Source organism: Protopterus annectens, chromosome 4.part1, assembly GCF_019279795.1.
Source record: "Protopterus annectens isolate FY-2018-M chromosome 4.part1, PAN1.0, whole genome shotgun sequence".
NCBI classification, from domain to species: Eukaryota; Metazoa; Chordata; order Ceratodontiformes; family Protopteridae; genus Protopterus; species Protopterus annectens.
The window spans coordinates 569,785,839-569,804,201 of NC_056734.1; the positions used below are offsets into that span (position 1 = coordinate 569,785,839).

The 18,363-nt window shown below is 43.2% G+C and overlaps 1 protein-coding gene across 1 annotated transcript in view; it reads left to right on the forward strand.

Moving 5' to 3' along the window:
• The window catches only part of ACTL6A (actin like 6A), a gene marked incomplete in the record, with an annotated part of 1,351,363 nt that overhangs the window by 164,234 nt on the left and 1,168,766 nt on the right, over positions 1 to 18,363 (forward strand).

Below are 18,363 nucleotides of genomic sequence, written 5' to 3' on the forward strand. Positions count from 1 at the left end.
CCCTGCACCAGTTAAGCCAGATAGGTACTACAGGGTTCCAGATTCACATAAATTTCTTTATAAAAACCCTGCTGCGGACCCAGAAACTATATCTCAGGGTCCCAAAGGGGTCAAGGCTTCCACTGCAAAAAAACCCTGTTCCCTCTGATAGGGATTCTAGAGCATTGGACAGATGGGGGGAAAAAAGTTTACACCTCTGCTACTTTAGCTGTAAGGGAAAACTGCCAGTTTCACATGCTTAAATATCAGCAATACCTAATGTCTCTGCTAAAACAGAAAATGCTGACAAACTCTGAATGTCCTGAAAACAATAAAGAACGAAGATAGATGTGCATTGTGGGATAGGGTTTCGGCCTCAAGTTGTTGGAGACCTTGAGCTTTGCAAATTGGCTGACTTGGAGCTGAGGATCGGCACCGAACCCATCCGTAAGAATGAAAGCGAGAAGAACAACTTGCATGGAACTTTATGGTAAATACATAACTTCTAATTTACTTTCCTGCTTAGGAATTTTTTATTATGATTTATTAGCTATAATTGGTGCTTTAACAGACTCATGAGACTTAACTGTACTTTTTTAAAATGGGAGTACATTTTTTCCTGTTGGCTTTAAAAGTTTTTAAGTAATAGAAATGCATTTCTTCTAGGGATAAATTGTTAAGCCATCCCAAAAAAGTACAGTAAAGTGCTTTTGTGGTGGTTTTGTGAGGGGGGGGGGGGTGACCTTTAATAACTTTAAAGTTTTACTTGCTTATGCTGCTTGTTTTACCCGGGAAGGCAGTACTATTTCTGCCCTGACCATGGAACAAACGTCTGGTCCTGCTGTCCTTCCAGCCACAAAATAACGAACAGCCTTTGCAACCACAACAGGGTACAGCCATGGGTGGGTGGCTCTGCTGTGGCCAAAGCTGGTTCCTCAGACCAGTCATTTTAAACCTAGATCCCTCTGGTTTAGCACCTACAGCCACTATGGACAAGGAGTTAGCTGCATCTTCTGCCACTGTTGAGTCCCCTCAGTGGGCAAGGGAGGGCCAGTCTTGTTGGTCCTGGGAGAGGGAACAGGGAAGATGTCCCTGTTTGGTCAGAATGTTCTGCCCATCTCTGAGGAAGCTGTTGCCGTGACACTGTTGGTCTTATTTTCCTGTCACAAAGAAGCAGAAAACTAAGCATACAGTGGATTTAAAAAGTTTACACACCCCTGTTAAAATGCCAGATTTTTGTGATGTAAACAAAATGAGACCACAATAAATCATTTTAAAACTTTTCCCACCTTTAATGTGACTTATAAACTATACAAGTCAATTGAAAAACAAATCTGATGGGGCAAAAATATAAAAAAAAGTACACTATGCTGGTTGCATAAGTGTGCACACCCTTTAACTAATACTTTGAAGCATCTTTTGATTTAATTACAGCATTCAGTCTTTGTACACACCTGCCATCAATGAGAGACTCTGATTAACCCCAAATAAATTCAGCTGTCCTAGTAGGATTTTCCTGACATTTACTCAGTTGCCTGCTACAGCAAAAATCATGGTTCGCAAAGAACTTGCAAAGCATCAAAGGGATCTCATTGTTGAAAGGTATCAGTCAGGAGAAGGGTACAAAAAATTCCACGGCATTGGATATACCATGGAACACAGTGAAGACAGTCATCAAAAAGTGGAGAAAATATGGGGCAACAGTGACGTTGCAAAGAACTGGATGTCCCTCTAAAATTGATAGCAACAAAGTAAGTCAAAGCACGACCATCCACAGACAAAACAGGTTTATTATAATCCAAGCTTTCGAGTCAAAGCTCTTTCTCAAGAATAAAAAACACTTCATAAAACCACACAATAAATCAGCACCAGCCAATCAAAGAACATATCCAATTACCTCATTAAGAAGATCATTAGAAAACAATGCTCCATTGCAAAGGATCATAAAAACAAAAGCAATATACAGATTTGTATAAAAATATATAAATATACATAAAAGCTTAACTAGCATATAACTGCTTCAACTTTGATAGGCTTTATACTATTCACTTTATTCAAGCCTTGGGAATACATCTGCCCTAAAGAAGTTTATCCATTTATATTCAGCTCTGTCTGTCAAGTTAACTGTAGCTCTTTAAAACTGATGAAAAGACGAGACAAAAACTGGTCAGGGAGGCTGCCAAGAGACCTACAGCAACACTGAAGGAGCTGTGGGAATTTCTGGCAAGTACTGGTTGTGTACTGCATGTGACAATCTCCCCATATGTCTTGACTGTGGGATAGGGTTGCAAGATGGAAGCCTTTTTCTTGTACAAAAAAACATCCAGGCCCAGCTAATATTTGCAAAACAATACATAGTCTCCCAAAAGCATGTGGGAAAGTGTGTTATGGTTTGATGAGACTAAGGTTGAACTTTTTGGCCAGAATTCCAAAAGGTAAATTTGGCACAAACAACACTTCGCATCACCAAAAGACTGCCATCCCCACCATGAAGCATGGTGGTGGCAGTATCATGCTTTGGGATTGCTTTTCTTTAGCTAGAACTGGGGCTTTAGTCAAGGTAGAGGGAATTATGAACAGTTCCAAATACCAGTCACTTTTGGCCCAAAACCTTCAGGCGTCTGCTAGAAAGATGAAGAATTTTACCTTTCAACACAACAATGACCCCAAGCATACATCAAAATCAACAAAAGAATGGCTTCACCAGAAGAAAATTTAACTTTTGGAATGGCCCAGCCAGAGCCCAGACCTAAATCCAATAGAAAATGTTTGGGGTGACCTGAAGTGGGCTGTGCACAAGAGATGCCCTCACAATTTGACAGATTTGGAGTGCTTTTGCAAGGAAGAGTGGACAAATATTGCCAAGTCAAGATGTGCCATCCTGATAGACTCTTGCTCAAGAAGACTGAATGCTGTAATTAAATCAAAAGGTGCTTCAACAAAGTATTAGTTTAAAGGTGTGCACACTTGTACAACCAGCGTATTATAAGTTTTTTTTTTTTTTTTTTTATATTTTTCCCCTAACAGATTTGTTTGTTTTTCAGTTGAATTGTACAGGTTATAGGTCACATTAAAGGTGGGAAAAGTTTTGAAATTATTTATTGTGATCTCATTTTTTTTTTATATCCCAAAAACTTGGCATCTTGACAGGGGTGTGCAAACTTTTTATATCCACTGTATATCTGCTGCTGCTCCTCAAATTTCCTTAAACTGGTGTAGGTTGCTGGGTCTGGGTCAGGTTTAATTCATTCAGACTATTGATCCTTCCTGTAAGGTGGTTTCTGGTGAAAGATGGGAGAGTCCTCTGTTCATCAGGAGATTTGAGATTCTGAATCTGGACAGGAAATTTAAATGACAGATACTGGGTTTTCTTATCAGATTTCTGATTCATACTGAGAGCTCAATTTCTGATTCTTCCTGTGGGACTTTCTCTTTCTCTGAGACTACTTTCCAGAACATGCCAGTGTTAATCACTGGAAGAATACTGAGGTTTCTTATTCCTTCAGAAAATACAGAGTTATTACAGAATGAATTCCCAGAACCTTCACCCATTCTACCATTTCTCTTAGCTTTTGAGGATGTGATACTGCCTGCGATTCTTCTGATGGTCATCTTACTATCCCTAAGAAGGCAGATAAGACTGAACTTAATCCTCCTGCTGCCAAACATTTGGTTAATTCTAATCGTACTCAGACAAGCATTTGAAGATTAAGTATGAGGAAAAGTGCATGTTTCTGCTTTTATTTTTCAGAATTTTGAATTGCCAGACTCCTGTGTTTTATTCTGACTAATTCTGCAAGTATCAGGAGTGATGTTCATCGTGTTACCCTGCTGCAGTCATCACACTTAGGTTATCCTGCTGTCAGGCGGTCCCGCAGTCGGCCCGAATTCCAAAGTCTTGGATCCGGCGTCGGTTGCTGTCGCTTCTTCCCTGACGTCAGTGCGCCAGGGGTATATAAGTGGCATCCGACACCATTTTCTTCAGTCTTTCTTGCCGCGCGGTGCCCGAAGCAGAAGCAGTTCGCAAGTGCCGGTCGGCCGATACCTGAGATTTTAGTTTTGAATTTCAGTCCGAAGTCTTCAATAAAGCTAAGTACCCCATTGGGGAACATTTTCTTGCCTCAGTCCGATGTCAGAAAGTTAACAATTGCATTTCTTGTGGGAAGCAAATACCTCATAAGGACTTCCACTCCTAGGACCAGACCACGACTTCACAGGTTGTCTGATTTGCGCTAGGTTTAATAAACGAACTATCAAACGCCGTTTTGACTTCGCACGGTATTACTTTGGTAGGAAATTTAATTATATCATGCCGTCGGAGCAGCCGACGACTGCCATTCATAAAAAACAAGGATAAGGACAGGCAGCCTAGGAATAAGCCAGACCCCGAGGCCTCAGCTGGGCCTGTCGCCGGTTCTCCGGTTTTCAGTGAGGCGCCTATGCAGCCCCTGACGACCGCAGAACTGGAACCCCAGACAGCTGTGGATTCCCAAGCAGAGTCTACTAGGCCGACGCAGCCATCTACCGACACCGGAGCAGAACTAGACACCGGTGCAGTGGAAACACCTTCGGTTGCAGTAGGTGTCTTCAGACCGACTACACTCACCATTAAATCTTATGCTAAGCCTAAAACTCCTTTTAAAACCTAAGAAAACTGTACATCAGTCTACAGTTCAAGACCCCATGCCTAAGAAACAGATGCTTAAGATGGCTGAAGATTTGATTACCCTTATCAGGGGTCCCCATCCCCCTCCTGATAAAAGACCAAGACAAGAGGATTATGCATCCTCTGACCAAGTTTCTCTCTCCTCAGATTCTTCTGAGGAACAGGATTACACTTTTCCACCTTATGAATATTCTGATGCTGAAGACTGTATTCCCTCAGCGTCTCCCTCTGAAGACTACTCTTTTGGGAAAACTTTACATACTATGAGGGAACATTTCCACTGGGAAGGCCAGGATTACTCAGATTCTAAGAAAAGGCCCAGAGAGTTCCTTTTACTACCCCAGCACAGACCTCTTGCTATACCTCCTGTTTTAGATATTGTGGATGATGTTTATTTGGAGTCTAGTTTAAATCCAGACTCTCTACCTCCTGCTCCAGCCAAACCAGACAGATACTACAGAGTACCTGACTCGCACAAATTTTTTTTATAAAAGCCCTGTAGCTGACCCAGAAACAATTTCCCAGGGTCCTAAGGGAGCAAAAGCTTCTATGGCTAAAAATCATGTGCCCTCTGAAAGGGATTCCAGAGCCCTAGATAGATGGGGAATGAAAATATACACCTCAGCAACTCTGGCTATGAGAGCATTAAATTGCCAGTTTCACATGTTGAAATATCAACAATTCCTAATGTCTCAGTTAAAACAAAAAATGAGCACACATTCTGAACAGCCTGAATTCAAGGAAATGCAGGATCTGTTGCATGCAGCTGAACAGGTGGGCAAACATACTTTACAATGCGGATTTGATTCATTGGAAGCTTCCTGTAGAGCAGATGTTACTGGCTCTGTCATACGTAGACATGCTTGGTTAAAAGAACAAACCCTCCCTGACCATGTTAAAGCAAAATTATTGGATGCACCTTTACAGCAGGATGTATTATTTGGTGTCAAAGCAGAAGAGGTTTTAAAGAAAATGGAGGATAAGGCAAAGTCTATGCAAACGGTCAAGGGTTTTTTTGCAGGTACAACCCCCACGCTTCAGCGGAAATTGGCCAACAAAAAAACTGGTCCTTTCCAGCTTCAGACAGATCACAGAGGGGCAAATACAGACGCCCAAGAGGCAGAGGTCAGTCACGGGGCCCTTACAAACCTCGCCAATGGGGTTCTGCTACCCAGAAAGGAGGAGAAGATAAGGCCCCAAGCTAGCAGACGATGAACACAATTACTCTATTCTCAAACTACCAAGCAAATCTCTCCTGGCAACTCCCTTGGGAGGAAAACTAGCATTTTTTGCAGACAACTGGCACATCATCACAAAAGACAAATGGGTTCTAAACATGGTCTCTCAAGGATACAGATTCCACTTTCATACCTTACCAAGGATCAAAGGAATGCCAAACCTGCCACCAAATCAATGGGCAGAGGGACAAAAACAAATTACAACTCTCATGAGCATGAGAGCCATTCAACAGGTACCTACACAGGAGCAAGGACAAGGATTTTACTCAAGACTCTTCCTAGTCCCAAGAAAGCACCAAGGCATGGAGACCCATTCTGGATCTTTCAATTCTGAACACCTATCTGCAAGTACCAAAATTCAAGATGCTAACACTACAGCAGCTTCTTCCCATGCTGGGCAAGAATGCTTGGCTAGTCACTTTGGACCTCAAGGAAGCATACCTGCATGTCCCTATCAGACAAAATTGCAGAAGATACCTCCGCTTCATTGCAGGTTCAACACATTATCAATTCTCTGCACTGCCCTTTGGCTTATCTACTGTGCCCAGGGTCTTCACAAAATGCCTGGCACCAGTAATTGCATACTGCAGACAGAGGAATTCAAATATACCCATACCTGGACGACTGCCTTATTCAAGCAGAAAGCAAGGACATTCTTTTAAAGCATCTGGCATTTGTCAAACACCTTCTAAGTTGCCTAGGGTACACAGTAAACAAAAAGAAATCAAAACTAGTGCCCTCACAAAACATAATATTCTTGGGCGCCAGCTTGAATACAACGGCCCAGATGGCTTCTCACGCCAGACAAGCAACGACAGCCGTTTCAATATTTAAAAATAATGGCAACAAAGACCCAACTCCCTGCAAGAAAAATTCTGCAGGCCTTGGGATTTATGGTATCTTGCATACTACTAATACCATTTGCAAAACTGCATATGAGGAAATTACAATGGTACCTGAAAAGTGTATGGACGCAGCGCAGCCACAGCTTGGAAACAATGATACCACTCATTCCCTGCCTTCAACAGGAGTTTCTATGTTGGGCACAGGCATGTCACCTCAACAAGGGTCAGCCTTTCACCTTACCCACAGCCAGGCAAACTATGACAACAGATAGATTGGACTATGCCTGGGGAGCACACACGACAGGGCAGTGCATTCAGGGCAAATGGACTACAGATCAGAGGCATCTGCATATCAATCAAAAAGAAATGCTAGCAGTACAGAATGCCCTAACAGCTTTCAAGGACCTTCTACATCCAGGACAACTAGTAATAAAGATGGACAATATCACAGTCATGTGGTACATAAACAAGCAAGGGGGCACACATTCCTACCCTCTATGCAGGTAAGCAATGACCTTGTGGAACACTGCACTGTCTTACCAGGTTCAATTACAAGCACAATTCCTGTCAGGAAAGAAAAACGCATTGGCAGACGACCTAAGCAGAAACGTCATGGATCCACACGAATAGAAACTAGATCCACAAGTATTTGCAATGATAGCTCAAAGATGGGGACGCCCAGTCATAGATCTGTTTGCAAGCCCCCACAACCTCCAACTTCAAAAATTTTGCACAAGGACCTTCCATCCACTAGCTTGGAAAGTGGACGCCCTCTCATTCAGTTGGAAAACATTAACAGTGTATGCCTTCCCTCCACTGCCTCTTCTAGCAAAGGTACTGCTGAAAGTCAGATTAGAGAGGCCACAAATGATACTCGTTGCACCAGACTGGCCACGCCAGCATTGGTATCCAATTTTAAGGAACATGGCCCATGGCCCACCATGGATTTTGCCACAAATTCCTCACCTGCTCACCCAGCGAGACAATCAGATTCTACACAGCCAGCTCAAGACTTTAAACCTGGCTGCATGGCAAATTACCTAAACAACCAGCCAACACCTTTACCCAAAGCGGTTATGGATGTCATTTTGGAGGCCCAGCACCAGGATTACATTCAGACAAATGGAAAAGATTTTGCGCCTGGAACCAGGCTAGAGGCCTAAATCCCCTTGATCCAAACATCCCTCAGATTCTACAATATTTAACTGAGATGTTACACAAAGGACTTTCCTTTTCATCTATTAAGATCCACGCCTCAGCAATTTCAGCTCATTACAGCACAGATCCTCCTTTATTCTCACATCTACTCTTAAGACAGTACCTCAAAGGGGCTAAGAACTTAAGACCACCAAGGAGAGCTCAACACCTACTTGGCATCTCAACTTTGTTCTGGAAAAGCTTACATTGCCGCCCTTTGAACCAGCTTTTTCAGCTGATTTAAAATTTCTTTCATGGAAAACTGCCCTACTACTAGCAATAACCTCAGCTAGAAGAGTCTCAGAGCTACAGGCACTAATGGCAGTGGAAACTTTCCTCATTTTTAATCAAGACAGAGTCTCTCTACGAACTAATCCTTCCTTTATATGCCAAAGGTGGTATTCAGTGTAGCCCTAAACCAAACCATTCACTTGCCCACCTTCTTCCCAATCCCCAGAACAAAGGAGAAAGACTCCTGCACTCTTTGGACATTCACAGGCAATTACGTTACTACTTGGATAAAACTAAGGCTTTCAGAAAAACTGACAAGCTTTTTGTAGCCTATGCTACAGGATCACAAGGAAAAGCTATCTCAAAACAGACCATTTCTAAATGGGTAGGGCATTGCATACGATTCTGCTACACACATAATGAGAAACCAGCACCTGCTAACATTAGGTCCCACTCCACCAGGGCTACAGCTATATCAGCAGCCTTTCTCAGGGGAGTGCCAACCAAGGATATTCTAGAAGCTGCTACTTGGAGTTCAGTGCACACCTTCACCAAGCACCATCACTTACCTCGCACCTTCACCAAGCACCATCACTTACCTCTATACTCTAAGACTAGAGCTTGTTTTGCCGCTGCAGTTCTGCAGGGCTTACTACCTTCTTCTAACCCTGTTTGACTCCACCTCCCCTCCTTAGCTTTGGGATTCAACCCAAGTGTGATGACTGCAGCAGGGTAACACGATGAACATAGTACAGTTTTGTACCTACCATAAATGTAGATGTTCGAGTGTTCACCCTGCTGCAGTCCAGGTTACCCTCCCTCCATCCCCTGTGAACTAGCTGAACCTATCTCTACCACGCTATCCTATGCTACCTCTGTGGTGTATTTGCTTGTGCCTAAGGGTATTGTTTTATTTTTATATAGCTATATATATATATATATATATATATATATATATTTTTTTTTTTTTTTTTTTGCCTACCTATTGGGGGCACCTGACATCTGGGGCAAGAAAAACTGAAGAAAATGGCATTGGATGCCACTTGTATACCCCTGGCGCACTGACATCAGGGAAGAAGCGACAGCAGCAGACGCCGGACCAAGACTTTGGAATTCGGGCCAACTGCGGGACCGCCTGACGGCAGGATAACCCAAGTGTGATGACTGCAGCAGGGTGAACATTCTAACATCTACATTTATGGTAGGTACAAAACTGTACTTTTTGGCTGTAGACTCTTATGAGGAAAAACCTGCTTTAAACTTAAATTTTTTTTTTTTGTCTTACAGGTCACATTCTGTTATTTACAGGATGTGTAGGACTCTGATGCTCCTTTCAGGGCTATGGCCATTGGCACTGTTTTTAGGATGGTTGCCTGGCTGTGTTCTTGGAACCCCCAGATTATGTGAAAAAATTTAAATGCTCCTTTGGATACATATATATAGTTTTTGGTTTTATCTGCTCCAGAGATTATCAAAACGTGATGAAAGGAATAAACTGATAGAGGGAATCTGTAAGATTTTTCCAGCCTTTTCCAAATTTTCTAAGGTATTCTCTAACCCTTCATGCATTTTCAGCAAAAAAAAAAAAAAAAAAAAAAAAAAAGAAAATACAATCTTTCTAAACTGCAGGTAAACAGATGTTTAGAAAGAAATGGCAGGGGGTTCCAAAACGAATACAGGGACTCCCCACCAACCAAGGGCAAGTCAGAATGACTATTTAAGATAACTTTTTCCCCCTCCAGGTCCACCACTGGCAGTCCCTTTCCCATTGTAGAAAGCCTGAATCTCTACTTTCCTCTTTGGAAACAATTTTAGACAAATGTGCTCTGAAGATCATTCACGGTTGCAAGATGGCAGTGAGAGGAAATCCACCCCCTTCCTTTCCAAGAGGTTACTCCTCTCCCACGAGAGCACCCTGTTCTTCCATCACATGCTGTCTTAGGGAGTGATAGAACCAGTTCCTCCTTCCCAAGATGAGAGAAGTTTTTATTCAAGGATGTTTTTAATGCCAGAGAAAGAAGATGCCTGGAGACCAGATGTCCTTCAAGGATGCATCTGCAGTCCTTACAAATGGGTTGTCCTGTCGTCAGGCAGCCCTTCGGTCGGCCGGATTCCAAAGTCTGGGTCTGGCTTCGGCTGGTGTCGCACTTCACCCGACGTCATCGCTGCAGTTTTTCGGGTATAAAGGCATCAGCCGACGCCATTTTCCTCAGTCTTTCTTGCCGTGGCGCCCAAGCAGAAGCTGTTCGCAAGTGCCGGTCGGTCAGATCCAGAGATTACTACTACCGAATACTACTCAAGACTTCTAAAAGCTAAGTACCCGTTGGGGACTCTTTCTTGCCTCAGCCGATGTCAGAGAAAGTGAATAACTGTTTATCTTGTGGGAAACAAATACCTCATAAAGATTTCCACTCCTACTGCATACATTGTTTAGGCCCAGACCACGACGTAGCAGCTTGTCTAGCCTGTGCTTTTAACCGACGGACGCTTAGACGTCGGTCGGAGTTTGCTGAACAGATTTTTGGCTCTGATTATGCCTATATTATGCCGCCGGAACCACCGACAACGCAAATTACCAAAAACTCAAAGAAAGGACCGACATCGCGGTCCGCGTCGCCGAAACCACGATTAAGCAAACCGCGAGTGTCTCGGTTTCGGCCGAAACCGAGCAAGCGGTTCTTTCTTCAGCCGAAACCATGCCTTCTACCGAGGCCTCCTCTAACCTGGTAGAATCGGCTTCTGAAATCCAACCTTCTGTTGCGGTTTCTCAGGAATTATCAGACACTATTCCCCTGGATATTTCAACCCCTGCACGTGGAGCTGTTAGGCCTCTTGCAGCCATGTCTATTAAGGCCTTTGCCAGGGCTAAAACAGCCAAAGCTTCAAAAACGGTGCCTGCCAAACCCCCCTCACACAGGCCCAGCACCAGCTCCCATATGCTTTCTTTGGCTGAGGATCTCATTTCTTTAATTCGTGGATCCCAGCCTCATCCAGACAGGACCTCTCACCCACCTCCAGAAAAGAGGCCTAGAGCAGAGCCCCCTGAGCCAGTATCCACAGATGATTCCTCTGATGACTCAGAACATACAGACCCTCCTGAGGCTCCTTATTCCCCTTACGAAGACTCTGATGCTGAAGAGTCCATTCCTTCAGCCTCTCCACCTGAGGAATTTTCCTTTGGGGAAACCTTGCATGCTATGAGGGAACAATTTCAGTGGCAGGGCCAAGATTTCTCAGACTCCAGAAAAAGGCTTAGAACCTTTCTACATTTGCCACAACATAGGCCTTTAGCTATACCTCCAGTTCTTTCTGTTGTAGATGATGCATTTAATGATGCTTGCACTGCTCCTGATTCATTACCTCCGGCCCCTGCTAAGCTCGATAGGTTCTACAGGGTCCCGGACACTCATCACCATTTATACAAGGCTCCTTTTGCAGATCCAGAGACTATCTCCCAGGGCCCTAAAGCTGTAGCAGCTACTTCTACTAAAAACCCCCTCCCCTCTGAAAGGGAATCCAGGTCCTTAGAGAGATGGGGTAAAAAAGTTTACACCTCTGCTACTTTGTCAGCTAGGGCTTTGAACTGCCAATTTCATATGATTCAATATCAAGAGTTTATGCTTGACCAGTTAACTAAACATCTGTCCTCTGAAGAATCTTTAGATAAAAAATATGTTCAGGAAATGGTACATAACATACAGCAGGTTAGTAACCATTCTTTAAAATGTGGCTATGATGCACTGGAGGCTTCCTTTAGATCAGCCATGACTGGCACAGTTATCGGGAGACATGCATGGTTGAAAGAACAGGCATTACCAGACCATGTCAAATCAAAGCTTTTGGATGCACCCATGGACAAGGTCAATTTATTTGGTTCCCCTGCACAGCAGGTACTAAAAAAGATGGAAGAGAAGGCGAAATCTGTACAAACAGTGAAAGATTTCTTACAGGTTCAACCTCCAAGGTTTAGCAGGAACTGGCCCTCCAAGAATTGGTCCTTTCTGGACTCCTCTAAGACACAGAGAGGCAGGAATAGGCGTTCTAGAGGCAGAAACCAATCCAGGGGTGCCTACAGGGGACGCCAGTGGCAAGGTAACAACCAGCGAGGCACAGACGCAGCCACCACCACTACAACAACACAGTCACAGTGACTTGGCTGTGGCACCGCCAACCAGGGAACAACTGGAAGCACCCTTAGGCGGAAAGCTAACCTTATTTTCAAAGAACTGGCATTGCATCACAAGGGAAAAATGGATTTTGCAAACTATAGACCAAGGTTACAGGTTCCATTTCCATACTCTACCAGGAAAGAGAGGAATGCCAAACCTACCACCTACTCAAAGGGCAGAAGCTCTAAAGCAAATATCTCAACTATTAAGAATGAGAGCTGTGGAAAAGGTACCATCTGTGGAGCAAGGAAAGGGATTTTACTCCAGACTCTTCCTGGTACCAAGAAAAGAGAACAAATGGAGGCCTATTCTAGACCTGTCCGCTTCAAACACATTCCTCATTGTTCCAAAATTCAAAATGCTGACCCTACAGCAGCTTCTTCCCATGCTGGGCAAGGAGTCTTGGCTGGTAACTCTAGATCTCAAGGAGGCATACCTGCACGTCCCCATACGACCAATTTGCAGAAGATACCTCAGATTTCTTGCAGGATCAGAGCATTATCAATTCTCAGCATTGCCCTTTGGCTTATCTACTGTGCCCAGAGTGTTCACGAAATGCCTGGCATCAGTAATTGCTCATTGCAGACTTCAGGGGATCCAAATTTATCCCTACCTGGACGACTGCCTGATACAAGCGGACAACAAAAGCAAGCTAACAGAAGACTTACAAAGAGTCATTTACCTGCTGCAAGCCCTGGGATATACAGTCAATATAAAAAAGTCAAGGCTGATTCCATCCCAAAGAATAACCTTTCTGGGTGCAGAGCTGGACACATCAAAACAAATGGCATTCCTAACTGCAGAAAAGAAAGAGCAACTACCTCTCTACTTCTTGGCATTAACAAAGCAGAACCATCTAACTGCAAGAAAAGTACTACAAGCCCTAGGCTTCATGGCATCCTGCATAATTCTGGTCCCTCATGCCAGACTGCATATGAGAAAGCTACAGTGGTACCTAAAGAATTTGTGGTCCCAACACAAGCACAGCCTAGAAACCAAAATTCCAATAATCCCATGCCTGAAGTAAGAGTTCCTATGGTGGGCTCAGGCCTGTCAATCAAACACAGGATTGCCCTTCTGCAACAGTCAACCAAGCCAAACCATCACGACAGATGCCTCAGACCTCGGTTGGGGGGCACACATGCTGGGCAAGTGCATACAAGGCTTATGGACTCAAGACCAGCTGCGCCTGCACATAAATCTAAAGGAAATGCTGGCAGTAAAATTGGCAATCCAGTCATTCAGACCATTTCTCCAAGAAGGTCAGTTGATGATAAGGACAGACAACACCACAGTTATGTGGTACATCAACAAGCAGGGAGGCACACATTCATATCCTCTATGCCGGCTGGCACTGGACCTATGGGATGTGGCTCTGAGCTACAACATTCAGTTACAAGCATTTTTTGTACCGGGAAAAGAAAACATTCTAGCAGACATATTAAGCAGAACTACCACAGATGCCCACGAATGGATGCTGCATCCGGACATCTTCAAAGCCATCACAAGAGAATGGGGATTACCACAAATAGACTTATTTGCATCCCCACTCAATCACCAGCTAAAGAAATTCTGCACAAGGACGTACCACCCACTTGCTTGGAAGGTGGACTCCCTATCTTTCAGTTGGAAAAACCTGACAGCATACTTATTCCCACCACTTCCTTTGATGCACAAGGTGCTTTTGAAGATCAAAGAGGAACGTCCAAGGATCATTCTGATAGCTCCAGACTGGCCAAGACAACATTGGTACCCATTGCTGAGGAGCATGTCTCGGGAACAAATATGGACACTACCCCAGATCCCATTACTGTTAACACAGAACAACTACAACATCCTGCATCCAAACCTGAAAACTCTGCAGCTAACTGCCTGGAACATTACATAAGAGCAATTAACCCAATTTTATCCCAAAGGGTTAAAGACATAATCCTGGAGGCTCGTAGACCTTCAACAAGAAAGAATTATGCAGCAAAATGGAAAAGATATCTCATTTGGAGTGCTACAAAGGGAAAAGATGTGGCACTGGTAAACATAGCCAACATCCTGGAGTACTTGGCAGAGCTCTTCCATACAGGCCTGTCCTATTCTTCCATCAAGATACATGCATCAGCTATTTCAGCAGAATACAGCTTGGATCCTCCTGTCTTCTCTCATCCTCTGCTCAGACAGTTTCTGAGAGGAATTAAAAATGTAAAACCTCCCAGGAAACCACCATTGCCAGCAAGGGACTTGAACTTTGTGCTAGAAAAATTGACTCTTCCCCTTTTCGAACCAGCAGCAACAGCAGAATTACAATACTTATCCTGGAAGACTGCTTTCCTGCTGGCAATAACTTCAGCAAGAAGGGTCTCTGAACTACAGGCATTAATGGCAGTGCAACCCTTCCTGATCTTCCATCAAGATAGAGTGTCCATGAGAACAAATCCTACATTTATGCCTAAGGTGGTATCCAGAGTGTCTTTAAATCAGGCTATCCACCTACCTACATTCTTCCCCAACCCACAGAACAGGGGAGAAAGACTCTTGCATACCTTGGATGTACATAGACAATTACGCTACTACCTGGACAGGACCAAGTCCAATAGAAAAACTGACCAGCTTCTGGTAGCATATGCAACAGGAAAGGAAGGAAAGCCAATTTCAAAACAGACAATCTCCAAATGGATAGGAAATTGCATTAGATTTTGTTACTCCTACCATGGAAAGAAAACTCCAGAGAACATCAGGCCTCACTCCACAAGGGCTACAGCCACTACCACAGCTTTCTTACGAGGAGTGGCTACCAAGGACATTATAGAGGCTGCTACTTGGACCTCCGAGCATACATTTGCCAAGCATTACAATTTACCTTTATACTCTAGATCCCGAGCAGGTTTTGCCACTGCTGTTTTGCAAGGGATCCTAACTACACCATAATCTCTCCTTTTTCCTCCTCCCTAGTTTAGCAATGGTATTCTACCCATTTGTAAGGACTGCAGATGCATCCTTGAAGGACATAGTACAGTTTTGTACCTACCATAAATGTAGATGTCCGATAGGAATGCATCTGCAGTCAGGATTACCCACCCACCTTCCCCTCTGTGGTACTCCTAGGGTATTTGCCATCCTTCAGCTGGCTTGGGGGGGATCTATTATGGTGTATTTGTTTGTATATATGTACATACATGCTTATTTTATGTGTTTGCTCTCTACTATTTGGAAACATTGCCATTTATCCAAATTTAGCCATCCAAGAGGGCACCTGGCATCTGGGGCAAGAAACACTGAGGAAAATGGCGTCGGCTGATGCCTTTATACCCGAAAAACTGCAGTGATGACGTCGGGTGAAGTGCGACACCAGCCGAAGCCAGACCCAGACTTTGGAATCCGGCCGACCGAAGGGCTGCCTGACGACAGGACAACCCATTTGTAAGGACTGCAGATGCATTCGTATCGGACATCTACATTTATGGTAGGTACAAAACTGTACTTTCTAGATTTTTCTTTCCTAAAACCCGTTTGTGATGGTGTCCAAGTTCAAAATGCCATCACTTCAGAACCTGTTACCTCTTCTTTCTCATTTTAAGTTTCCTGGTAGATTTCAAAGATTCTGATCACATCTGTGTTCGGCCATACTTTATGCATTTTTTAAGTTTTTTTTTGCGTCTGCCTCACATTCTGTTCTCTTTCTTATGCTTTGGTCTATCCACAGCACCAAGTGTGTTCACAAAAGTGTGTATAGCTTCAAATATATCTCATTGCAGTTTGTAGGGTATCCACATTTTTTCATATTTAGATGACTTGCTTATCTTTGTGGCAGCCTTTTCAAAGTGTGACAGTCTTATTTGGTTGTGATCTCTCTCGTATAAGTTGGGATTCCAAGAGAACATTAAAGTATTTTTTTCTTTCTCCTTCACACAGGATTGCATTCCAGGGGTGTCTGGTAGACACCTCAGTTCAAATTCAAAAAGCTTCTTTCACAGGAAAAAAAAAGATCTATATCTAAGGTTTCCACTCGGACGTTTCCTCACTGCAAGGGAGTAGCTTTGAGTTTTTGGTTTCAAGTCATCTATGATTCTCATGATACCCTTGGCAAGACTCAACATGAGAAAGATACAGTGATATCCAAAGTCTCTTTGGTCCCAGCACCATCATCCTTTGTAGTTTACAAGTCCAGTGCTGGAGTTTGTAAAAAGAGAAATCCCTTGGTAGAGACTGCAAATTTACCTAAATGTAAGTTTCTCCATATACTTCCCTGGTCCAAGGCATTTGTCACTTCAGATGCCTTGGACTTTGCTTGGGGTGCAGTTTCAGGAGGGATAAAAGTACAAGGTGTGTAGGACACCAAGGACAGATGCAAGTACATAAATATCAAGGATATGCTTTCCTGGTCAAGGCACTCATCTATCTAAATCCTCTTTGGTCCCCTGCATCTCTTCAAGTTGCAGACAATACCATAGTCGTGTGGTATATCAACACGCAAGGGGGAACCAAGTATTGCCCCCCCATTTGCATATTAGCTATGTTGGCTTGGGATGTAGTTTTACAGCACAGCACAATCTCTCTACAGGCATCCTACATCTCGTCTGAGCAAAATTGTGTGGCAGACAAGCTGAGCAGGATAAAGGCAGATCCTCACAAATTAAAAATAGATCGGGGTCTTCAAAGATTTAATCCACCTGTGGGCTGTTCTTCAAAAAGACATATTTGCCTTTTCTCTGAACAACTCTCTGGCAAGATTTTGCTCAGGGACTCTATGCCGGAAGGCCTCGGAGTCAGGTGCCTTTTCCTTTCCTTGAACAATGTTCCTGCATGCTCTTCCACTGATATCCAGGGTACTATTGAAGATTCAGAAGGAATCGAACAAGATCATTGTGGTGAATTGCTTCTGGTCCAGGCAACAGTAGTTCTCAGTTATTTTCAAAATGGCCAGGCGTAATTACCAGAAGCTTCCCCACAGAATGGATTTACTTGGACAAGATCAGGAATATTTTATCCCAGTCTGCCTGGATAAGTTCCTGATTCCCTTTAGATACCTATTTACTCAAGATGTGTAGCAGGTACTAGTGGAGATGAGAGCCTGCTAGTAGAAAATCATATATTGAATGGAAAATGTTTTCTAGTTGCTGTCGACAACATAACCAGCACTTATTTTAGGGCTAGTGTTTCTCTGGTTTTACAATGTTTGAATGTTTGATTTATCCTATGACCTTTCTTAACTCTTTCAGCAAGGTTCATTTATTGTCCATTTCAGCAGATCAGCTCACAGATCCTGCTCCTTTCAATGCATTCTCATTTCAAAATGTAAGGGGTTTTACATAGGAGGCTTCTTAAGTAAACTGGTGGCCCATCCTTGGGATCTTAATCCTTGGGATCTTAATTTTGTGTTTGAGAAGCTAACACTTGCACTGTTTGAGACCGCTAATCTGGCTTTCTTGAGGTCCTTAACTCATTCACTCCGGAGCAACTCGGAAAAAGCTGCCTGCTTAAATTCCACTATAGGAACAACAGTGTAGCCTGAGCTCATTTTAAGAAAATCCATTTCTAATACCATACAGAAAACAAATGTTCATAACTCTTTAACTATAAGAGCTAGACTAAAAATGTAAATGCGAAAGTTGTTCAGCAGACCCTGACCTTTCCAACAGTGTAAATGTTGATAGTGCATATCAATATCATTATTAAAGGAATGCTGATATTGGGCATATTTTTACATTTTTGGAAAAGCAAAGCACAATATCTTGGTCAATGTACCATGTAGACTCATACGATTTGTATTTAATGTGTTTGTGTGAATGTCAGCTTTAAAATGATACCTTAACCATTACTGTGTGATGCTCCTTTGTGGAGATATTCACAGAAATATGTGTAATGTAATATTTGCCATAATTGATTTAAAGCATATCTCATCACCTGTAACAGAGGGTACATGTCAGTGTAGAAGTTGTGCGTGTCAATGTCAGCTTCACAATGAAGTATCATTTGTGTCATCACTGTGCTCCCTTGCAGAGATATGGGCATAATAATGAGAAGTATTGGAAATGTATAATTTTTAA